Source organism: Pristiophorus japonicus, chromosome 9 (genome assembly GCF_044704955.1).
Source record: "Pristiophorus japonicus isolate sPriJap1 chromosome 9, sPriJap1.hap1, whole genome shotgun sequence".
Lineage (NCBI taxonomy): Eukaryota > Metazoa > Chordata > Chondrichthyes > Pristiophoridae > Pristiophorus > Pristiophorus japonicus.
In genome coordinates, this window is record NC_091985.1 from 108,432,087 (window position 1) to 108,458,067 (window position 25,981).

At 47.6% G+C, this 25,981-nt stretch overlaps 1 protein-coding gene across 8 annotated transcripts in view; it reads left to right on the plus strand.

Moving 5' to 3' along the window:
- Positions 1 to 25,981, plus strand: part of LOC139272658 (potassium/sodium hyperpolarization-activated cyclic nucleotide-gated channel 1-like) — a 609,801-nt gene that overhangs the window by 471,412 nt on the left and 112,408 nt on the right. The window lies entirely within an intron of this gene.

The following is a 25,981-nucleotide window of genomic DNA, read 5'->3' on the forward strand; positions in this document are numbered from 1 at the left end:
GAAATTGATGCCCATTTTTCGGACACTTATCGCCGAGCATTGCTTTCCCCATGTACCTAATGCTGGGAAAAAATAATACCGCCCGCCCACTTTTTTTGGGCGGGATCATCAGAATGGGCAAAACCAACGCCCATATTATCGGCTAGCATTACTTTCCACACGTAATTAACGCCGAGATTCAATAATACCGACCGCCTACTTTATTTTGTTGTAAAGATCAAATTTGCCTAAACTAATGCCCAGGAGATCGCCCAGCGTCGCTTTCACCACCTCACACACATCTCGCCCTCAATATCGCTCTCCCGAATCACAGCGGTGTGGGCACCATTTTTCAAATCGCAGGTCGCTTCATTCAAAAGGCTGCTTCAACTTCAGGGGAGTTTGGATTGACTCTGGAGTTCTTCTCAGGTGAAGTGACCATCTCAACAGACATATTTTCAGACTCTGGATGATTGGGGTTTACTGTAGGTGTATTTTAGTGAGGAAATTATTGCTTCTGATCAATCGCTATTATACTTTCATTGGAATGGGGCCAGCCATTTCTCAGCCTGCATCGATTAATACGCAAATGCTGCAGAGTGCAAATGGCACAACGTCTAATGCACGTCATTATGTGCCCAATCTACGTTGTGCCAGAATGAGGAGGAGGTCCAGACCATACACACCCCGCACTTACAGAGAGAAGAGATCTTACCTCGACATGTCCCAGCACACCAGCCTTTGGAGACTGCGCTTCTACAAGGTGGTGATCACTGAAATATGCGAGCTCATCAGGGCAGATCTGCAGCCTGCCATCAGGACATCACTGTCGGTCAAGGTCAAGGTCACCACAGCACTGTCTTTCTATGCGTCCGGTTCCTTTTGGGCCTCCGCGGTCGAGATTTCCCCTCTGTCTCACCATGCCACACTTCGCTGCATTAGACAGGTCATGGAGGCCCTGTACGCACGTAGGATGGACTTTATCAGCTTCCCCATGACCACGGAGGCTCAGACCGACAGGGCTGAAGCATTCTACCGCATTGCTAAGTTCCCCAGGGTGCAGGGAGCAATACAGTGCACTCACATCGCCATGTGGGCACCTTCTCAGGACCCAAAGCTTTTTCATAACAGAAAGGATTTCACTCCCTGAAGGTCCAACAAGTTGTCGACCACAATCATATCATAATGGCAGTGAATGCCAAATGTCTGGGCAGCTTCGATGAGGCTGACATCCTGCGTGAGAGCGCTGTCCCTGACATGTTTAAGAGTCAGCTACAAGGACAATGCTGGATGCTTGGTGACAACCGATATGGTCTAGCCACAACCAGATAAAACCAGAGCCACAGAGACACACGCAATGTGGTCCAGAAAACAATAACTGTGGTTAATCAGCGCTTTAGATGCCTGGACCACTCAGGAGGGGAGCTACAATACAACCCTGAGCAAGTAGCTAAATTCGTGGTCGTGTGCTCCATGCTGCACAACCTGGCTATCAGGAGGGGACAAGAATTGCTAGAAGGTCCACCTCAGGAGAGAAAGGAAGAGGAGGACGAGGAGGTGGATGCTGAGATAGGGCCAGACAATCAGGCTGACCATGCAACAATGCCCACGCCCCTCTCCAGACCGCAGGAGAGGGCCCATGGTGGCTACATAGCTGCAAGACTCTTACGTCAGGAGCTCATAACTGAACGATTTGCCTGAAAGAACGTTGCTATGATTGATAACACTGACACATTGCTGTGTGTGTGCAGCTCAGACATCAATGGTGGGCATCACCTTGGTGCCAGTTAAAGTTTAAGTTGATTCAATTTAAGTTTTATTTAACCCTTTCATGTCAAAGAATCACCAGTGTGTAACGGTCCAGCTATCTGAGACAAGGCGCAACAAGGTTATATTGAATAAAAAAACATTTTATACGACCATTGGTCTGAAATCATAAGTATCACGGGCAAAAACACCCCACCCCCATCCCACTTTTTCGACCATTGACATCAATCAAATGGTCAACATGTCCAGCAACACAGAATACAAATGCAAAGCAGGAGTGTGGCCCCTCTCCCCATACATCACAACAAAATGCATATACCGAGATAGAGATATAACACAGCCATTGTTATGTCTATAATGTACTTATGACTGACTCCACAAGACAATGTGTTGTACTTAAACTGTAGTTATCATGGCCCTTTAATCCAAACTCCAGAGTGCTGTGCAAGCATGTTGTGCAGCCTTTTATACAGGGCCCTGCCACCAGGGCAGGAAACCCTCGGTCTCCACCAGTTGCACCCTCTAGTCGTGCCAGCATGTATGTACACGGTATGAACCTTATTGATAGTACATCAGGTAAACAAGTCTCCATCTTATACAATCTCACAGTAACTACACATAGAGTACCTCCATAGTCAGCATATACAACATCACTCTCCCCCAAGTCCTTTGTGCCAATTACCTTTGCACTATGTGCTCTGGCTTAGCTCTCCCAAAGCTTAAGTGCCCAATAGCCCTTGCACCTTGGCTGTGCTTTGGCTTGGCCCTCTCCCTGTTTGCCACAAGGTTGGGTAGTGGTTATCAGATTGGATGGTTTAATAATGCGGTGGAGGTTCCAGTGGGTTCTGGGTGTGATCCATGTGTGTCCATAGCTACATACATCCATTTCCCCCCAACCCCCTACAGTGAGATCATGCAGCCAGCCCGTTACATTAACATTCAGGATCAGGCACAGTGCAAGCACAAAGAAAGGAAGAAAATAATGTTTTTGTTTTGTTTTACGGTCGTACACCAGGATTGAGTTAGATTACATTCATGGTTCAGTCATGGTCAGTGCTGAGGTAGCAGTACAGGTATGCGAGGACGCTAGTTCCAGAGCAACCGGACGGGGTCCTAGTCATCTGATGGCGGCGCTGTGTCCTTTGCTAGCAGGGTGGTCCCGGTTTGCTCACCGAGCCAGGACTCAGGGCCTTTGCTGTTGCCTAGTAGTGGGCAGAGCCACAGATGTGTGTGGCCTCCCTGTCCTCCTTTGAGGGCTGCAGAGTCTTCTGTCTGCTCACTCACAGTGTTGAGAACCTGGCTGTTCCAGGTCCCGTTTGGGGAACTCGTTGGTTCTGACCTTTCGTTCCCGGACATGGCCGAGGTAACGACTGGGTCTGGGGGCTGCACCGTCTCCACCCGGGTGGTGGGCAACGGCAGCCAACTGCGGTATTGGCGCCGTTTTTGTTTCCAGGTCCTTGGCGACTGGTGCCATCGAGTGCCTGCAGCATGGGATAGACATGGGGCAGGGTATCAGGCTCCGCGCTTTTACCCTCCCGAATTCACTCGCTTGCTGCTCTAGGGGGCTGTTATATATGTGAACTTGTATTTACTCTGTACAGCCACCAAAGGGCTAATCCTCTGGAGTCCCAAGGGATCCCATAATCCCTTGGGAGCACAGGTATTTAAGGAGGCTTCACAGGTTGGAGAGGCACTCTGGAGACCTGCAATAAAAGACTAAGGTCACACTTTACTTTGAGCTCACAGTGTTTAGTCTGACTTTTCTCCATACACAACAACTGGCGATGAGATACAGATAACGAACCCAAAGATGCAGAGAACAGTAGGCATCCTGGAGAAATTCTCAGAGGGAGATGATTGGAAAACTTTTGTGGAGCGACTCGACCAATACTCCGTGGTCAATGAGCTAGATGGGGAAGAGAGCGCTGCCAAACGAAGGGCGATCCTCCTCACTGTCTGTGGGGCACCAACGTATGGCCTCATGAAGAATCTGCTCACTCCAGCGAAACCCACGGAGAAATCGTACGACGATTTGTGCACACTGGTCCGAGAGCATTTGAACCCGAAGGAAAGTATTCTGATGGCGAGGTACCGGTTCTACACCTACAAAAGGTCTGAAGGTATAGAAGTAGCGAGTTATGTTGCCGAGCTAAGACGCTTTGCAGGACATTGCGAATTTGAAGGACATTTGGAGCACATGCTCAGAGACTTTTTCATTCTTGGCATTGGCCCTGAAGTAATACTTCGCAAACTTTTGACTGTAGAGACCCCAACCTTAAGTACGGCCATAGCACTAGCCCAGGCATTCATTGCCACCAGTGACAATACTAAGCAAATCTCTCAGCACACAATTGCTGCTACACGTACTGTGAACAATGTGATGCTGTTTTCGAATTGTAACGTACAGCGCAGGTCACACATACCTGCAGCTGACGTCTGCAGATGACTCAGAGTCCACCATCCAGGGTGATGAATGCAAGGCCATTAACACCTGGTTGGCGCTGCGGGGGTATCCTCGTTTGCATTCATGTCGATTCAAAGAGTACGTTTGCAAGGGCTGTGGAACAATGGGACACCTCCAACGAGTGTGCAGGTGAGCTGAAAAGTCTGTTAAACCTGCAAACCACCATGTTGCAGAGGAGGACAGAGCCATGGAGGATCATGACGAACCAGAGCCTCAGATAGAGGAGGCAGAGGTATATGGGGTGCACACATTCACCACGAATTGTCCCCCGATAATGCTGAATGTTGAACTAAATGGACTCCCGGTGTCAATGGAGCTGGACACAGACGTGAGCCAGTCCACCATGGGCAAAAAGACTTTCAAAAGGTTGTGGTGCAACAAGGCCTCAAGGCCAGTCTTAACTCCAGTTCGCACGAAATTAAGAACTTACACTAAAGAACTGATTCCTGTAATTGGCAGTGCTACCATAAATGTCTCCTACGATGGAGTGGTACCAGGCGATAGTCCCATGGGTGGTACCAGGCGATGGTCCCATGCTGCCCGGCAGGAGCTGGCTGGGAAAGATATACTGGAACTGGGACGATGTCTGAGCGCTATTGCCCGCTGTCGACACTTCGTGTGGCCAGGTCTTAAACAAATTTCCTTCACTGTTCGAACCAAGCATCAGGAAATTCCAAGGAGCAAAAGTGTAGATCCATCTAATTCCGGGGGGTGCAACCCATCCATCACAAGGCGAGAGCAGTACCGTACATGATGAGAGAAAGGGTAGCGATCGAGCTAGATCGGCTGCAAGGAGAGTGCATCATTTCACCAAACGAGTTCAGCGAGTGGGCCAGTCCTATTGTCCCAGTCCTCAAGGGAGACGGCACCGTCAGAATCTGTGGCGATTACAAAGTAACTATCAATCGTTTCTCCCTGCAGGACCTATACCCACTACCAAAGGCCGACGACCTCTTTGCAATGCTGGCGGGAGGAAAGACATTCATGAAGCTGGATTTGACTTCACCCTACATGACGCAGGAACTGGAGGAATCATCGAAGGCCCTCGCCTGCATCAACACGCACAAAGGTCTTTTTGTTTATAACAGATGCCCGTTTGGAATCCGATTAGCAGCGGCGATATTCCAGAGAAACATGGAAAGTTTACTGAAGTCAGTCCCGCACTCCGTGGTCTTCCAGGATGAAATCTTGGTCACAGGTCAGAACACAGTCGAGCACCTGCAGAACCTGGAGGAGGTTCTCAGTCGACTCAACCGCATGGGGCTCAGGTTAAAACACTCGAAGTGCGTTTTCCTGGTGCCTAAAGTGGAGTTCTTGGGAAGGAGGATTGCGGCGGACGGCATCAGGCCCACTAACGCGAAGACAGAGGCAATCGAGAACGCACCGAGGCCACAGAATGTGACGGAACTGCGGTCGTTTCTGGGACTCTTGAACTACTTTGGTAACTTCTTACCAGGTCTCAGCACACTGCTAGAACCACTACATGTCTTACTACAAAAAGGGGGCGAATGGGTTTGGGGCAAAAGCCAAGAAAATGCCTCTGTAAAAGCAAGAAAATTGTTATGCTCAAACAAATTGCTTGTGTTATATGATCCATGTAAACGTTTGGTACTAGCATGTGATGCGTCGTCATATGGCGTTGGGTGTGTATTGCAACAAGCTAATGATTTCAGGAAACTGCAATCAGTTGCTTATGCATCCAGGAGTCTGTCTAAGGCTGAGAGAGCCTAGAGCATAATTGAAAAAGAAGCATTAGCGTGTGTCTATGGGGTAAAGAAAATGCATTAATACTTGTTTGGGCTAAAATTCGAATTGGAAATTGACCATAAGCCACTTATATCCCTGTTTTCAGAGAGTAAAAGGATAAATACCAACGCATCGGCCTGCATCCAGAGATGGGCGCTCACATTGTCCGCATACAACTATGCCATCCGCCACAGGCCAGGCACAGAAAACTGCGCCGATGCTCTCAGTAGGCTGCCGTTGCCCACCACAGGGGTGAAAATGGCGCAGCCCGCAGATCTAGCCATGGTTATGGAAGCATTTGAGAGTGAGCAATCATCCGTCACTTCCCGGCAGATCAAAACTTGGACAAACCAGGACCCCTTATTATCGCTAGTCAAAAGCTGTGTGCTTCAAGGGAGCTAGTCCAGTGTCCCAGTGGAAATGCAGGAAGAGATAAAGCCGTTCCAGCAGCGCAAAGTTGAAATGTCTATACAGGCAGACTGCCTTCTGTGGGCAAACGAGTAGTGGTCCCCAAGAAGGGCAGGGACACCTTCATCAATGACCTCCACAGTACCCACCCAGGCATCGTAATGATGAAAGTGATAGCCAGATCCCACGTGTGGTGGCCCGGTTTCGATGCGGACTTAAAGTCCTGTGTTCACAGATGTAATACATGCTCGCAGTTAAGCAATGCACCCAGGGAGGCGCCGCTAAATTTATGGTCTTGGCCCTCCAAACCGTGGTCTAGGGTACACGTCGACTATGCAGGCCTGTTCTTGAGTAAAATGTTCCTTGTGGTTGTAGACATGCACTCCAAGTGGATTGAATGTGAGATAATGCCGGCTAGCACGTCCGCTGCCACTACTGAAAGCCTGCGGGCCATGTTTGCCACTCACGGCTTACCCGATGTCCTGGTGAGCTACAACGGACCATGTTCTACCAGTGCTGAGTTCAAAGAATTCATGACCCGTAACGGGATCACACATGTCACATCCGTCCCGTTTAAACCAGCGTCCAATGGTCAGGCAGAGAGAGCAGTGCAAACTATCCGGTAAGGCTTGAAGAGCGTAACTGAAGGCTCACTGCAGACTCGGCTATCCCGAATCCTGCTTAGCTACCGCACAAGACCTCACTCACTCACTGGGATACCACCTGCTGAACTGCTCATGAAAAGAGCACTTAAGACAAGGCTCTCGTTAGTTCACCCTGATCTACATGAACAAGTAGAGAGCAGGCGGCTTCAACAAAGTGCATACCATGATAGCGCAAATGTGTCACGCGAGATTGAAATCAATGATCCTGTATTTGTATTAAATTATGGACAAGGTCCCAAGTGGCTTCCTGGCACTGTCATGGCCAAAGAGGGGAGCGGGGTGTTTCGGGGCAAACTTTCAAATAGACTTATTCACCGGAAACACTTGGACCAAATCAAACTCAGATTCATGGACTATCCTGAGCAACCCACCTTGGACCCTACCTTTTTTGATCCCCAGTGGCAACCAGCACCACAGTTGACCACGAAGCAGAACCCATCATCCACAGCAGCACTGCAGGGCCCAACACACCAGGCAGCCCAGCAAGGCCAGCTGCACAGCAGCCCAGCGAGGACCCAACAAATGATTCAACAATATCAGCTTTCACACCGAGACGATCAACCAGGGCAAGAAGGGCCCCAGATCGACTCACATTATAAATAGTTACACTAAGGACTTTGGCGGGGGGAGTGTTGTTATATATGTGGACTTGTATTTACTCTGTACAGCCACCAGAGTGCTCATCCCCTGGAGTCCCAAGGGATTCCATAATCCCTTGGGAGCACAGGTATTTAAGGAGGCTTCACAGGTTGGAGAGGCACTCTGGAGATCTGCAATAAAAGACTAAGGTCACACTTTACTTTGAGCTCACATTGTTCAGTCTGACTCTTTCTCCATACACAACAGGGACACTCTATTCCCGACATCTCAAAACAACATTTGGTTCTTTGCTTTAGGGCTGGTACCGACATCTCGCAACAACATTTTGTTCTTTATATTAAGACTGGTACCAACATCTTGCAACAACATTCTGTTCTTTACAGTGCCAACATCTCGCAACAACATTCTGTTCACAATCTTAATCGGTTCTTAGATTGATTGCCATGCATACAATGTCTCTAAGCTCAGTTGGTTGCAGGTCTCCTTTAAGAGAACCCTGCTGGCCTTACCCCAATCAGATCCTTTGTTGGATCCACGTGTTGATCCCTCAGCGTTGCATCTCGTGATGTTGCCGCGGCCATCTTTGTTTTCAGCCACGCTGCTCCTCGCTGCAGCAGGAATGCCATCTTTCCTCGGTCCTCGAGGTCGACTGCCTTGATCCTTCTTTCCTGTGATTCTGCCACAAACACTGGAAGGGTACCTGCGAATTCAATCTTCCTCCCAGGAGTCCTGCCACTGGAGCCGGGAAGTTATTTTTGGATCGTTCCGGTCCGATCATTGCCACACAGTTGTGATGGACGGTCTGTGCCTCAGGTGCTGTGCTGGTCTGTTCTCTGGTGCCTTGCCCAAGCGAAGGTGAGGTTTTGCTCTGCCTCTGAGCATGAGGGACACCGATTGCCGGAGTGAAGAGGTCTTGCCATTTCCACTGGATCTTCCCCATCCACCTTCTTCCGAGTAGCGTTGGGCCATCACCTGCAACAATCCACAGAGGTAACTTGTGCACCACGCCATTATGGATTACACTTACATCCGCACTACCAAGGACTGGGATCGGCTCCTTGGTGTAGGTGCGCAACTTTTCCTGCACTGGAACCAGCTCGGGTCGTTTTTCGTTGCACAGCCTCTTGAAGACATCCTGGCTCATTACTGACTGGCTCGCTCCCGTGTCCACTTCCATGAAGACTGGAACGCCGTTTATCTCGATTTCCATCTTCACTGAAGGACAATTGGTGCAGGTATATACTCCATACACTCCTTCTTGGGGCTGAGCTGCCTCTCTGGCCAAATCATCTCCACGATGGATTCAAAGTCATCTACCGACTCCTCTGCTAGACGGTGAGTCGTATTTCTTTTACACATGCGCTGGAGGTGGCCCTTCGTGTTACAGGTTTTGCCTATGTACTCCGCAAACCGACTCTGGTGAGCCCTATGGTTTCCTCCGCAACGCCAGCCTGGTGCTACTCGATTAGCACCCCTCGGTGGACTCTGAGTTCTGGAAACCTGAGTCTGTGCTCTCTGCCCTGGGCAGAGCCACGTTCTACAGTCTTGCCTGTGAAAGGCACCATTCTGTGTACAGTACCTGCTGGGTTTGAGTCCACAGGCTGAATGATTTTCTTGGTGCTGCAGGTCGAGGTCATGAATGCCTGACTGATGCCGATGGCTTTCTACAGGTTGACTGTGGTGTCGGCAGATAGTAACTTGTGAAGGAGGCCCTCGAGGCCAATTCCTATAACAAAGAAGTCTCGCAATGCATCGTTGAGAGGCGCGCCAAAATCATATGGTGCTGCAACTCTCCTGAGGTCGACAGCATATTTTGCAATGTCCTGGCCCTCGGGTCTGCAGTGCGTGTAGAATATGTGCCTGGCAGTCAGGATGCTCTCCTTTGGTTTAAGTTGGTTGCGAATTAGTTCAGCCAGCTCATCATATGACTTATCCTTGGCCTTCATGGGTGCCAGCAAGCCCCTGATGAGGTGGTAGACCTCGAATCCACAACTGGTCAGCAGTATAGCCTTGCGCTTCTCCACCAATGTGTCCGTCTCCCCTGCCAGGTCGTTTGCCACGAAATATTGCTTGAGCCTTTCCGTGAAGGCATCCCAATCATCACCCTCTGCAAAGTCTTTTAGTGTGCCATAGGTAGCAATGATCACGTGAAAGTCCTTATTCTCATCGCCAGTTGTTATGTCTATAGTGTACTTATGAATGACTCCACAAGGCAATGTGTTGTACTTGAACTATAGTGACCTTGGTCCTTTATTCCAAACTCCGGAGTGCCGTGCAAGCATGGTGTGCAGCCTTTTATACAGGGCCCTGCCACCAGGGCAGGAAACCCCCGGCCTCCACCAGTTGCACCCTCTAGTGGTGCCAGCATGTATGTACAAGGTGTGAACCTTATTGAGTAGCTAATGTAACTTCACTTTTTAAGAAAGGAGGGAGAGAGAAAACGGGTAATTATAGACCAGTTAGCCTGACATCAATAGTGGGGAAAATGTTGGAATCAATTATTAAAGATGAAATAGCAACACATTTGGAAAGCAGTGACGGGATTGGTCCAAGTCAGCATGGATTTATGAAAGGGAAATGTTGCTTGACCAATTTAGAATTTTTTGAGGATGTAACTGGTAGAGTGGAAAAGGGAGAACCAGTGGATGTGGTTTATTTGGACTTTCAAAAGGCTTTTGACAAGGTCCCACACAAGAGATTGGTGTGCAAAATTAAAGCACATGGTATTGGGGGTAATGTACTGACGTGGATAGAGAACTGGTTGGTAGACAGGAAGCAGAGATTCGGGATAAACGGGTCCTTTTCAGAATGGCAGGCAGTGACTAGTGGGGTGCCACAGGGCTCAGTGCTGGGACCCCAGCTCTTTACAAAATACATTCATGATTTGGATGAGGGAATTGAGTGTAATATCTCCAAGTTTGCAGATGACACTGAGCTGGGTGGCGGTGTGAGCTGTGAGGAGGACACTAAAAGGCTGCAGGGTGACTTGGACAGGTTAGGTGAGTGGGCAAACGCGTGGCAGATACAGTATAATGTGGATAAATGTGAGGTTATCCACTTTGGAGGCAAAAACACGAAGGTAGAATCTTATCTGAATGGTGGCAGATTAGGAAAAGGGGAGGTGCAACGAGACCTGGGTGTCATGGTTCATCAGTCATTGAAAGTTAGCATGCAGGTACAGCAGGCAGTGAAGAAGGCAAATGGTATGTTGGCCTTCATAGCTAGGGGATTTGAGTATAGGAGCAGGGAGGTCTTACTGCAGTTGTACAGGGCCTTAGTGAGGCCTCACCTGGAATATTATATTCAATTTTGGTCTCCTAATCTGAGGAAGGACGTTCTTGCTATTGAGGGAGTGCAGCGAAGGTTCACCAGACTGATTCCTGGGATGGCAGGACTGACATATGAGGAGAGACTGGATTGACTGGGCCTGTATTTACTGGAGTTTAGAAGGATAAGAGGGGATCTCATAGAAACATATAAAATTCTGATGGGACTGGACAGGTTAGATGCGGGAAGAATGTTCCCGATGTTGGGGAAGTCCAGAAGCAGGGGACACAGTCTAAGGATAAGGGGTAAGCCATTTAGGACGGAGATGAGGAGAAACTTCTTCACTCAGAGAGTGGTGAACCTGTGGAATTCCCTACCGCAGAGAGTTGTTGATGCCAGTTCATTGGATATATTCAAGAGGGAGTTGGATATGGCCCTTACAGCTGAAGGGATCAAAGGGTATGGAGAGAAAGCAGGAAAGGGGTACTGAGTGAATGATCAACCATGATCTTATTGAATGGTGGTGCAGGCTCGAAGGGCCGCATGGCCTACTCCTGCACCTATTTTCTATGTTTCTATGTTTCTATGATAGTACATCAGGTAACCAAGTCTCCATCTTATACAATCTCACAGTGACTACACACAGAGTACCTCCATAGTCAGCATATACAACAGCCATCACCTACGGACATGCACCTCACTTTCCTCGGGGTGGAGTGCCGCGCTCCGGGGCCACTGGAAGACCGGTGCCAGCAGTGTTCCTGGCTATCGCCTCCAGGGCCTCCGCTATCCACGAAACGTACTCAGTCATGGTGGCCAGCTGTCAGGATATGCCTACTAATGCATTGAGGATCTGGTCACCATTGTCTTCAGTCCTCCTGGACAACTGTACCATCTCTCCGCTCTCATGTGGCGCCGCGCCCACAAAACCTCCGTGGAGTCAGTGCCGTCTGAGGACAAATCGGGTGCCCTGTGGCGAGGTGCTTGGGCCCGGTACCTCCAGAGTGGAGGTGGGAATGGCCGGAGGAGCATTAGATGGCCTTGGGGTGGAATGGCTTCTGGAGCGTGGCAATGCAGGTTCCTCGAAGTCCATGCTCTCATCCATAGAGAACAGACCCAGCGGATTGACGGGCGAGAATCGGAGCTCCTCAGCACCAGATGTAGGATCGTCCAGCGAGTCCAGCCCCGCGACCCCGCCTTCTGGCCTCTGTGGTCTTGCCTGGGGCTGGACTGTTGGCTGAGCTGCAAAACACAAATGAGGTTATTCGAGGAGAAGGGGGTGCTAGGATCACAAGGTGAGTCCAGCGTTACACACAGCATATGCACGACAAAAGCACTACCATTATCAATATCATCACAGACATCACATTTCATGACCATCAACCCATTCTGCATTGCAATGATTTTCATTAGGCCAGCATTATTTATAGGACAATTTTAGAAATCATCTATCATATATGATTGTTCGGATATGAGTGGGTGTGGCATCTATCGACTTTACATCATGCAATGGTGTGAACTTTACTCACATCACTTCACTTCAGGGTCTGCAGATGTGTCCGTGACCATCTAGGGGTGCTTCCCCACGAGTGCGACCACCCGCTTCTCCATCTCAGTGATGTCACTGGTGACTGGTGGCCCCACACCCGTTCGCCTCTGCACGGACCTCATTGTCAATAGCTTCTTCTGTAAAAGGTGACAGGACTACATGGCATGAGATCATTGCGTGATATCATTGCTAGGTACTGTCACAGAGACTGATACTACACATAATCGACAGATGTAATTCTGATTATTATGATAATTATCATTCTTTACCTGAAGACGTACACCATGAAAGCAGGCTTTGAGTACAATATTCCCGGTAAAAGACCTCACATTTGATGATAGTCACTCAGATTCTTACAAATCAAATTTTATAAATACATAAGTACATGTAAATAAATGTAATACTTACTCTTGCGGATCCGACAAGGTTGTTCCATCGTTTGCGGCATTGGTTGCCCTCACGCTTCTCGTTGGTCACCGACGAGATCACCTCTGCTATCTCGGTCCATAGTTTCTGGTAGGCCTTTGGGGTGGGCTTCCCACGCCCTCCCTGGGTCAAATCACCCCAGTGTAACTCGACCTCCTGCAGGAGGGAGGCATTTGCCTAATCCGAGAACCTCCTCGCTCTTTTGCGCCCTCCAATGTGCTCCTCTCCCAGCGCACTGCTCTCGCCAGCATCAGCCTCCTCCTCTCCCTCCATTATAGGCACCAAATTCGGGCAAATATCTGGCTGGTAACAGCTAATTTTTTTTTCCCAATTCGCTCTAAAGCTCTCAACTCTCCCTCCTTCCTCCCAAAGCAGCCACACCACACCCACACACGCCTTCACTCCCTCTCAGCTCCCTCTATCTCTGTCTCCTCTTCTGCGCATGTCATGATGAACCTTGACATCCTGAATCGCAGGAATTGAGCGTTGCCATGCCATTGCTAAGGACGGCAACACTTTACGGCAGAAGGTCAGAGAGATTTAACGCTGCCGCCCATTTCATATTGCTTGCGGTAACGCCCAATTTCAAAAATGGAGACTAGAGGTTTTGAGAATGGGCGACAAGCCGGCAATCTGAAAACCCATTTTTACTGCCCACGCTGGAAATAACACCCATTTTTGGACGATCTGCACAAAAGTGGGGGATTTCAACTCATCATCATCATCATTATAGGCAGTCCCTCGGAATCGAGGAAGACTTGCTTCCACTCTTAAAATTAGTTCTTAGGTGGCTGAACAGTCCAATACGAGAACCACAGACTCTGTCACAGGTGGGACAGATAGTGGTTGAGGGAAGGGGTGGGCGGGACCAATTTGCCGCACTCTCTTTTCACTGCTTGCGCTTGATTTCTGCATGCTCTCGGCGATGAGACTCGAGATGCTCAGCGCCCTCCCGGATGCACTTCCTCCACTTAGGGCGGTCTTTGGCCAGGGATTCCCAGGTGTCAGTGGAAATGTTGCATTTTATCAGGGAGGCTTTGAGGGTGTCTTTATAATGTTTCCGCTGCCCACCTTTGGCTCGTTTGCTGTGAAGGAGTTCTGAGTAGAGCGCTTGCTTTGGGAGTCTCTTGTCTGGCATGTGAACTATGTGGCCTGCCCAGCGGAGCTGATCAAGTTGGTCAATGCTTCAATGCTGGGGATGTTGGCCTGGTCGAGGGCGCTAATGCTGGTGCATCTGTCCTCCCAGAGGATTTGTAGGATCTTGCAGAGACATCGTTGGTGATATTTCTCCAGTGACTTGAGGTGTCTACTGTACATGGTCCATGTCCCTGAGCTGTACAGGAGGGCGGGTATTACTACAGCCCTGTAGACCATGAGCTTATTGGCAGTTTTGAGGGCCTGGTCTTCAAACACTCTTTTCCTCAGGCGGCCAAAGGCTGCACTGGAGGCAGTGTTGAATCTCGTCGTCAATGCCTGCTCTTGTTGATAAGAGGCTCCCGAGTATGGCAAGTGGTCCACGTTGTCCAGATCTTGATGACTGAGGGGCAGTGCTGTGCGGCAAGGACAGGCTGGTGGAGGACCTTTGTCTTACAGATGTTTAGCGTCAGGCCTGTGCTTTCGTACGCCTCAGTAAATACGTCGACTACGTCCTGGAGTTCAGCCTCTGTCTGTGCGCAGACGCAGGCGTCGTCCGCGTACTGTAGCTCGACGACAGAGGTTGGGGTGGTCTTGAACCTGGCCTGGAGACGACGAAAGTTGAACAGGTTCCACTGGTTCTGTAGTTTAGTTCCACTCCAGCTGGGAGCTTGTTGACTGTGAGGTGGAGCATGGCAGTGAGGAAGGTGGAGGAAAGGGTTTGCGGCGATGACGCAGCCCTGTTTGATCCTGGTCTGGACATGGATTGGGTCTGTAATGGATCCGTTGGTAAGGATCACAGCCTGCCTGTCATCATGGAGCAGGCGGAGAATAGTGACGAACTTTTGGGGGCATCCGAAACGGAGGAGGACACTCCATCGACCCTCGTGGTTGACAGTGTAAAAGGCCTTTGTAAGGTCGAAGAAGGCCATGTATAAGGGCTGGCGCTGTTCCCTGCATCTTTCCTGCAGCTGTCGCGCTGCAAAAATCATGTCCGTTGTGCCCTGTAGGGGACGAAATCCGCACTGCGACCCTGGAGGAGCTCCTCGGCACAGAGAGAAGACGATTGAGGAGGACTCTAGCGATTAATTTCCCAGTGGCTGATAGCAGGGAGATTCCTCTGTAGTTGCAGTGCCGCAAAAAAGTAAATGGTGGGGCACTTAAGGACCTAGCTAAAAGAGCCCTATACAGTCAGCGCCTCACAGCTAACCTGGCGTGCCTTGATGACCCCGAGACGCAGAATGCCCACAGCATTTGATCTGCCCTCCAGGCCTCCAAAGAGACGCTTGGTCACTCAACCAGGAAACACCAGGACTGGTTTGATGAGAATGATCAGGAGATCCAAGAGCTAATAGGTCGCAAACGCAGGGCATTTCTGAGTCTTAAACAACAACCCAACCCGGGAGCAGCAAAGCAGCATTACAAGACGGCTCAAGGCTGAGGTCCAACAAAAAACCCGAGACCTAAAGAACAGGTGGTGGATGGAGAAAGCACATGAGATACAGCAGCTGGCCGACAGCCATGATGTGCGAGGATTCTTCATCGCAGTCAAGACCACCTACCGTCCAAACACCCAAGGCCTCACCCCATTGCTGGCCAAGAACGGGGAAACACTCATCAAGGACACTGAGGCAGTCAGGGCCCGCTGGAAGGAGCACTTCAAAGATCTCCTCAATCGAGACTCTACCTTTGACTCGAGTGTTCCTGACTCCATCCCGCAACATACTACCCACCACCACCTCAGTGAGACCCCAACACTGCATGAGGTAGAAAAAGCCATAAGACAGCTTAAAAGCAACAAGGCTACGAATGCGGATAGAATCCCTGCTGAGGCACTGAAGTATGGCGGAGAGGCACTGTTGGTGCGAATGCATGACCTCATCTCTCTCATCTGGAGGGAGGAGAGCGTGCCGGGAGATCTCAGAGATGCAGTGATCGTGACCATCTTTAAAAAAGGGAATTTCAACTACTCTAATATTAACTGGGGGAAAAAGTAGTGTGACTGGCACAGAGGGTGTGGAATTCCTAAAATGCTTTCAGGAGAACTTCTCTAGCCAGTATGTTACAAGCCCAACCAGGGAGGGGGCGGTTCTGGATTTAGTTTTGGGGAATGAAGCTGGGCAGGTGGAAGGGGTATCAGTGGGAGATAGCTGGGTGTCTTTGTCACGCAGGCACACTCGGGCTGGAATAAAAATGGATCAGGTTGCACTTGAGTGAGTTTACAGTAACCAGACTCTGGAGTCATTACAGGCAGCACTTGGATGGCAAGCGCCTTTGCCGCCGAGAATGAGAGCTCACGCCGGCTGCTGCCCAGATTGGCGGCATAAGTCGCTCATTTTCCTCCCACTGACTTTCGAGGGACCTCTCCGATGAAAATCCCGCTGAAAGTATCGTCAGGTACCTCAGCGGCCATCGGCGGTCTTTTGGGCGGCACATGGGTGGAGGCCTTCATCAATTTCGGGCCCTATGATTCTATGATTATGAGGAGAGATTACATAAACTTGGCTTATATTCCCTGGAATATAGAAGGTTAAGGAGTGATTTGATTGAGACTTTTAGAATTTTGATAGGGAAGAGAGAAATCTTTTCTGCTGGTGGGGGAGTCTAGGATGAGGGGATAACGTTAAAATCAGAGCCAGGCCATTTCAGGAGAGATGTTAGGAAACACTTCTTCACGCAAAGGGTGGTAGAAGTGTGGAACTCTCTCCCTTAAAAAGCGGTAGATTCTAGCTCATTTAATAATTTTAAATCTGAGACCAATAGATTTTTGCTAGCCAAGTGAATAAAAGGATATGGAGCCAAGGCAGGTCATAGAATCATAGAATCATAGAAAAATTATGACACAGAAGGAGGCCATTCAGCCCATCATGTCTGTGCTAGCTGAAAAAGAGCTACCCAGCCTAATCCCACCTTCCAGCACTAGGTCCGTAGCCCTGTAGGTCACGACTCTTTAAATGCCAAGTACTTTTTAAATGTGATGAGGGTTTCTGCCTCTACCACTCTTACAAGCAGTGAGTTCCAGGCTCCCACCATCCTCTGGGTGAAGAAATGTTTCCTCAACTCCCCTCTAATCCTTCTACCAACTACTTAAATTTGAAGACTCGAAGGGCCAAATGGCCTACTACTGCTCCTATTTTCTATGTCCCTTGGTTATTGACCCCTCTGCTAAGGGAAATAGTTCCTTCCTATCCATTCTATCTAGCCCCCTCATAATTTTAAGCACCTCAATTAAATCTCCCCTCAGCCTCCTCTGTTCCAAGGAAAACAACCCCAAGCTATCCAATTTTTCCTCAGAACTAAAGTTTTCCAGTCGTGGCAACATCCTCATAAATCTCCTCTGCCCCCTTTCTAGTGCAATCACATCTTTCCTGTAATGTGGTGACCAGAACTACACGCAGTACTCAAGCTGTGGCCTAACTAGTGTTGTATCCAGTTCAAGTATAACTTCCCAGCTCTTGTATTCTATGCCTCGGCGAACAAAGGAAAGCATTCCGTATGCCTTTTTAACTATCTTATCGACCTGTCCTGCCATCTTTAAGGATCTGTGAACATATACTCCAAGGTCCCTCTGTTCTTCCACACCTCTCAGTATCCTCTCATTTATTGTGTATTCACTTGCCTTGTTGACACTCCCCAAATGCATTACCTCACATTTTTCCGGATTGAATTCGATTTGCCACTTTTCTGCCCAACTGACCAGTTCATCGATATAGAAACATAGAAACATAGAAACATAGAAAATAGGTGCAGGAGTAGGCCATTCAGCCCTTCTAGCCTGCACCGCCATTCAATGAGTTCATGGCTGAACATGCAACTTCAGTACCCCATTCCTGCTTTCTCACCATACCCCTTGATTCCCCTAGTAGTAAGGACTTCATCTAACTCCTTTTTGAATATATTTAGTGAATTGGCCTCAACAACTTTCTGTGGTAGAGAATTCCACAGGTTCACCACTCTCTGGGTGAAGAAATTCCTCCTCATCTCGGTCCTAAATGGCTTCCCCCTTATCCTTAGACTGTGTCCCCTGGTTCTGGACTTCCCCAACATTGGGAACATTCTTCCTGCATCTAACCTGTCTAACCCCGTCAGAATTTTAAACGTTTCTATGAGGTCCCCTCTCATTCTTCTGAACTCCAGTGAATACAAGCCCAGTTGATCCAGTCTTTCTTGATAGGTCAGTCCCGCCATCCGGGGAATCAGTCTGGTGAACCTTCGCTGCACTCCCTCAATAGCAAGAATGTCTTTCCTCAGGTTAGGAGACCAAAATTGTACACAATACTCCAGGTATGGCCTCACCAAGGCCCTGTACAACTGGAGCAACACCTCCCTGCCCCTGTACTCAAATCCCCTCGCTATGAAGGCCAACATGCCATTTGCTTTCTTAACCGCCTGCTGTACCTGCATGCCAACCTTCAATGATTGATGTACCATGACACCCAGGTCTCGTTGCACCTCCCCTTTTCCTAATCTGTCACCATTCAGATAATAGTCTGTCTCTCTGTTTTTACCACCAAAGTGGATAACCTCACATTTATCCACATTATACTTCATCTGCCATGCATTTGCCCACCCACCTAACCTATCCAAGTCGCTCTGCAGTCTCATAGCATCCTCCTCGCAGCTCACACTGCCACCCAACTTAGTGTCATCTGCAAATTTGGAGATACTACATTTAATCCCCTCGTCTAAATCATTAATATACAGTGTAAACAGCTGGGGCCCCAGCACAGAACTTTGCGGTACCCCACTAGTCACTGCCTGCCATTCTGAAAAGTCCCCATTTACTCCTACTCTTTGCTTCCTGTCTGACAACCAGTTCTCAATCCATGTCAGCACACTACCCCCAATCCCATGTGCTTTAACTTTGCACATTAATCTCTTGTGTGGGACCTTGTCGAAAGCCTTCTGAAAGTCCAAATATACCACATCAACTGGTTCTCCCTTGTCCACTCTACTGGAAACATCCTCAAAAAATTCCAGAAGATTTGTCAAGCATGATTTCCCTTTCACAAATCCATGCTGACTTGGACCTATCATATCACCTCTTTCCAAATGCACTGCTATGACATCCTTAATAATTGATTCCATCATTTTACCCACTACCGATGTCAGGCTGACCGGTCTATAATTCCCTATTATCTCTCTCCCTCCTTTTTTAAAAAGTGGGGTTACATTGGCTACCCTCCACTCCATAGGAACTGATCCAGAGTCAATGGAATGTTGGAAAATGACTGTCAATGCATCCACTATTTCCAAGGCCACCTCCTTAAGTACTCTGGGATGCAGTCCATCAGGCCCTGGGGATTTATCGGCCTTCAATCCCATCAATTTCCCCAACACAATTTCCCGACTAATAAGGATTTCCCTCAGTTCCTCCTCCTTACTCGACCCTCCGACCCCTTTTATATCCGGAAGGTTGTTTGTGTCCTCCTCAGTGAATACCGAACCAAAGTACTTGTTCAATTGGTCCGCCATTTCTTTGTTCCCCGTTATGACTTCCCCTGATTCTGACTGCAGGGGACCTACGTTTGTCTTTACTAACCTTTTCCTCTTTACATATCTATAGAAACTTTTGCAATCCGTCTTAATGTTCCCTGCAAGCTTCTTCTCGTACTCCATTTTCCCTGCCCTAATCAAACCCTTTGTCCTCCTCTGCTGAGTTCTAAATTTCTCCCAGTCCCCGGGTTCGCTGCTATTTCTGGCCAATTTGTATGCCACTTCCTTGGCTTTAATACTATCCCTGATTTCCCTTGATAAGCACGGTTGAGCCACCTTCCCTTTTTTATTTTTACGCCAGACAGGAATGTACAATTGTTGTCGTTCATCCATGCGGTCTCTAAATGTCTGCCATTGCCCATCCACAGTCAACCCCTTCAGTATCATTCACCAATCTATCCTAGCCAATTCACGCCTCATACCTTCAAAGTTACCCTTCTTTAAGTTCTGGACCATGGTCTCTGAATTAACTGTTTCATTCTCCATCCTAATGCAGAATTCCACCATATTATGGTCACTCTTCCCCAAGGGGTCTCGCACAACAAGATTGCTAATTAATCCTCTCTCATTACACAACACCCAGTCTAAGATGGCCTCCCCCCTAGTTGGTTCCTCGACATATTGGTCTAAAAAACCATCCCTTCTGCACTCCAGGAAATCCTCCTCCACCGTATTGCTTCCAGTTTGGTTAGCCCAATCTATGTGCATATTAAAGTCACCCATTATAACTGCTGCACCTTTATTGCACGCACCCCTAATTTCATGTTTGATGCCCTCCCCAACATCACTACTACTGTTTGGAGGTCTGTACACAACTCCCACTAACGTTTTTTGCCCATTGGTATTCTGCAGCTCTACCCATATAGATTCCACATCATCCAAGCTAATGTCCTTCCAAACTATTGCCTTAATTTCCTCCTTAACCAGCAATGCTACCCCACCTCCTTTTCCTTTTATTCCATCTTTCCTGAATGTTGAATACCCCTGGATGTTGAGTTCCCAGCCCTGATCATCCTGGAGCCACGTCTCCGTAATCCCAATCACATCATATTTGTTAACATCTATTTGCACAGTTAATTCATCCACTTTATTGCGGATACTCTTTGCATTAAGACACAAAGCCTTCAGGCTTGTTTTTTTAACACCCTTCCTGCAGACTAGAGCTTTCCTCCTCACTGTCAACCACACAGCCAATTTTTGTAGCATCTGCAAATTTCTTTATCATGCCCCCTACATTTAAATTTAAATCATTAATATATACTACAAAAAGTAAGAGACCGAGTACTGAGCCTTGTAGAACCCCACTGGAAACAGCCTTCCAGTCACAAAAACTCCCCTCAACCATTAACTTTGCTTCTTGCCACTGAGCCAATTTTTGAATCCAATTTGCCACTATCCCTTGGACCCCATGGACATTTACTTTTTTGATCAACCTACCAAGTGGGACCTTGTCAAAATCCATGTAAACTGCATCAAACGCACTGCCCTCATCGACCCTTCTCATTACCTTGACAAAGAACTCAATTAAGTTTGTCAGACACGACCTTCCCTTAACAAATCCATGCTGACTGTCCTTGATTAATCTGTGTCTTTCTAAAGGAAGGTTTATACTGTCCCTCAGAATTGATTCCACTAATTTGGGGGACCACCAAAGTTAAACTAACTGGCCTGTAATTGCTCGGTATATCCCTTCCTCCCTTTTTGAACAATGGTACAATGTTAGCAGTTCTCCAATCCTCTGGCACAACTCCTGTAGCCAGGAAGGATTGAACAATGATGGTTAGATCCTCTGCAATTTCTTCCCTTGCTTCTATTAGTTAGCCAATGCTCTATCCATGCTAATATATTACCCCCAACCCCGTGAGCTTTTATCTTGTGCAGTAACCTCTTATGTGGCACCTTATCGAATGCCTTCTGGAAATTCAAATACACCACATCCACTGGTTCCCCCTTATCCACCCTGCTCGTTACATCCTCAAAGAACTCCAGCAACTTTCTCAAATCTGTCCATAAAAAGCAGGAAAAATCTAACCCGGCCAATAACCACCGGATCAGTCTATCCTTAGTCATTAGCAAGGTGATGGAAGGTGTCGTCGACAGTGCTATCAAATGGCACTTACTACTCACCAATAACTTGCTCATCGATGCTCAGTTTGGGTTCCACCAGGACCACTTGGCTCCAGATCTCATTACAGCCTTGGTGCAAACATGGACAAAAGAGCTGAATTCCAGAGGTGAGGTGAGAGTGACTGCCCTTGACATCAAGGCAGCATTTAACCGAGCATGGCATCAAGGATCCCTAGAAAAATTGAAGTCAATGGGAATCAGGGGAAAATCTTTCCACTGGCTAGAGTCATACCTAGCACAAAGAAAGCTGGTCATGGTTGTTGGAGGTCAATCAGCTCATCCCGAGGACATCACTGCAAGTGTTCCTAAGGGCAGTGTCCTAGGTCCAACCATCTTCAGTTGCTTCATCAATGACCTTCCCTCCATCATAAAGTCAGAAGTGGGGATGTTTGGATATGATCTCACAGTGTTCAGTTACATTTGCAACTTCTGAGATAATGAAGCAGTCCATGCCCGCATGCTACCCACTGAGCCACAGCTGACACATGCAGCAAGACCTGGGCAACATTCAGGTTTGGGCTGATATGTGGCAAGTAACATTCGCGCTACACAAGTGCCAGGCAATGACTATCTCTAACAAGTGAGAGTCTAACCACATAAATACTGTGGCTGCAAGAGCAGGTCAGAGGCTGGGTATTTTGCGGCGAGTGTCTCACTTCCTGACTCCCCAAAATCTTTCCACCATCTACAAGGCACAAGTCAGGAGTGTGATGGAATACTCACGACATGCCTGGATGAGTACAGCTCCAACAACACTCAACAAGTTCGACACCATTCAGGACAAAGAAGCCCATTTGATCGACACTCCATTCACCTCCTTAAACATTCACTCCCTCCATCACCAGCGTACCGTGGCTATAGTGTGCACCATCTACAAGATGCACTGCTGCAACTTGCCAAGGTTTCTTTGACAGCACTTCCCGAACCCGCGACCTCTACCACCTAGAAGGACAAGGGTAGCAGGCGCATGGGAATACCCTCAGCTCCAATCTCCCCTCCGAGTCACACACCATCTTGACTTAGAATTATATCGCTGTTCCTTCATCGTCGCTGGGTCAAAATCCGGGAATTCCTTCCCTAACAGCACTGTGGGAGTACCTTCACCAAACGGACTACAGCAGTTCAAGAAGGTGGCTCACTACCACTTTCTCAAGCACAATTAGGAATGGTCAATAAATGCTGGCCTTGCCAGCAATGTCCTTACCTCCATTTCTTCCAACATAAAAGGATTGAAATGTTAGCCTTGAACATCTATTGGTGGCTGTGCTTATCATGCATAGCGGTATTATTAGCTTACCTTAGCAGATTTCTTCAGATCTGACATCAGAGGCCAGAATTTTAATTTGGTGTGTAGGGAGTGGGGGGGGAAGGGGGGGCAGTGGGGGGGCTATAAAGGGGTTGGGATACCTTGGAGAACAGAATTCCCAAATTTAACAGCGGGGCCTGATTAGCATTTCAAAGCTCTATTTCCAGCCTGCATACAACCAGCTGGAGAGGCATGCTGGCTGGCTATCGGACAGGTAGACCTGCAGCACTAGCACAGAGAAGAGGGAGGGAGGGATTGGGGTGGGGTGGCCGGGGGGGAGCTGGTCAGAGGCCAAAGGAGGATCGGGGCTGGAGGAGGATTTGGGCAGGAGGATCAGGGCTGGAGGAGGATCGGGGCCGATGGGGGGGGAGGCTGAGAAGGCGATCAGGGGCCAGAAGGCCAGGAAGGCGATCGGGTGCTGGAGGTGGAGGTCGGAGGATTCGGGACGGGGTGACATGGTCAGGGAAAGATCGGAGGCCTAGTGGGGGAGGTTAGCGGCCTCAGTGGGAGGTTGGGGGAGATTGGAAGGGTCGGGATATGTCCGATCGTGGGGGGTGAGTGAAGCAGGGACGCTGGATCTAGCAGGTAAGTGGAAATTACCTCCTGGATCCAGTAGTCTTCGCCTCCCTTAGTTTGTGGGTTCCCCTAGGCCGGGGAAACCCACCTGACAACAGTGAAATTTGAAATGGTGGATCACCATATGACACATCAGCCTCATTATAATATTTAAATGAGCAGCCCACCTCCTGAAAGTAGTTGGGTTGGGGTTGGAAGTTTTTAACTCTTTAACCTCCCACCCGGTCCCAACTACCTGTTTTTTGGGGTTAAAATTCCTCCCCTTTCTTCTAATATCTTGCCAGCTCCTGCGCGTCCTTTTGATAATCTCCTCCCATCAAGTACTTCGGGCAAGAATATCAATCAGTCCCATAAAATCTGTCCCTGCACTCCCTCACTGTAGTCATTTAACTCTAAAGTAGTGCTGAAACAGTAATTTCCATGCTATTATCTATTGAGTGTGATTGCCAAATAAATACTTAATTAGGAACACTTTAGTACTTGGGGCCCACATCGACTGGGACTTGGACTAAGACCACTCATCTCACATAGGATTGTTAAAGTCATCAGACAGAGGAGACTTTCATTCTCTAATCTGGGATAGATTTGGACCCATATCCCAGAGCTGTAGGGCCAGTATCCAACCATATATTTAATCACATTTTTTCTATTTCCCAAACCAGCTGTTCCTCCAATCTTTCTGATTAAGATTGTTAAATTGTGGTTAGTGTTATGTTCTAAATGTGGACCCTCTAGACAATAGATTAGGACAGCCTGATCCTATTTTGCATATCGGACCCCAGGGACAGGAAGCTTTTCCCCCATCAGTATACACAATTCTCAATCTAGGCCCTGGATGAAAAAGGACAATTTATTATTTAAAAGTGCCACACCAAATTCATCCTGCTAAATTAAATAAATATTAAAGTCCTAATTAAGTCATGTCATTTAGAAAAAACATATATGCATCTAGTTTGGAATCTAGTGCAGATTGATGGGATGAAAGTTCACTCTCTTTTTTTGGCGGCATGGGATACTATATGCAACATGAGTATGGACAGTCTCACCAAGTTTCCTGAAGATACATATTCACAATTTGACAATGTCAATCCATTTAAATCAAACTTTTAACAACTGAGTATATTAACAGCTGTCTCATTTACATTAATTTTATTTTAAGCGTGGCAGTTTCATCACAGAATGTTAGAGAAGCAGTTTCCAGACTGCTGGAAAATTTCTGTAAATTTGATAAAGATCAAAGCATACTGAGAACGCTCTGTAACATTATAGCACAGTAAAACTGATGTAATTTGTACACAAGCCTGCCCATCTACAATAATTTTACATGTTAAATGTTGGAAAATGGGAAAACTTCAATGATTTTGTCTGACATTTCTATTTGTAAATTGGAACGTGCCAAGTTAATTAAATTCAGAGAAGTTTAACTTATGTCTACTTTACTAATAAAATTATTGTTAATCGAACAGTTTACATGCTTTCTTAACTGATATATTCAAAGCAACTACTTCACTAAATGAAACAGGTTTGGATACACATTTTTCTTATTGTACTGAATTGGAGTTTCTTAAAGATAATTTTATGAATGTGTTTACAATAAATGCTAACAAACTTTAAACAGCATTAAGAAAATGTATTGCATGTAAGCAAATCAGGATCCAAACCACTAAGTTTTTTTTTCAAATGGTGACTAAATTATTCTTAATGGCCCGGATTTTGAAGTGCCAATGTGCATACGCCTTGTAAAATACCCCGCAAGTTCCAGGTTTCCGCATGCGCTGCAGATGCAGGAAAACCCAGAACTTGCAATCTGTCAAAGTTCGCCTTGACAGTTCTATTGCACTGACCCAAAAATCACTTTCACGGGTGCAAAGTTGGGCCATTTGCCCAACTACTGCCCAGCAAATGCCCACAAGACCCTTACTCCTGGTAAAAGCAGGTGTAGGGCTTAATTTCACCAGCGCAAGGAGTAATATAAATGTTTAAAAAAGCATGCGCAAACATTTAAAATTAGTTTTGTAAATTTTGGCCCAGATTAGAATGTTTAAAATTATTTTTCAAAAAATACATTTTTATTGTAAATGCTTCAAAATGGGAATATTTCTTTTTATTCCAGTTGTATAAATTATTTAATTATTTGGGGATTCCTCATAAGCTTATGGGGATTCCATTTGTAAATGGATCCACATAAGCATATTAGGAATCTTCCTTTCTGATTGGAGGATCTGGCCCATGTGATCCTAGGGACGCTAACGAACCACCTGTGTCTCTGGTATCCGTCGGCCTTTACACAGGCGTATGCATACGAAGACTGGGAACTTCAAGGTAGGTACAGATTTTTTTATTGGGTCGGTGGTATTGTGTTCCTAACACAGATGAGACTGCACATAGGGAGGTTAAAGTAACAGTGACCTCAGTCTTTATTAAGACACTTCAGAGTGAGGAACAGGCCTTAGGGGCCACCTTATATACAG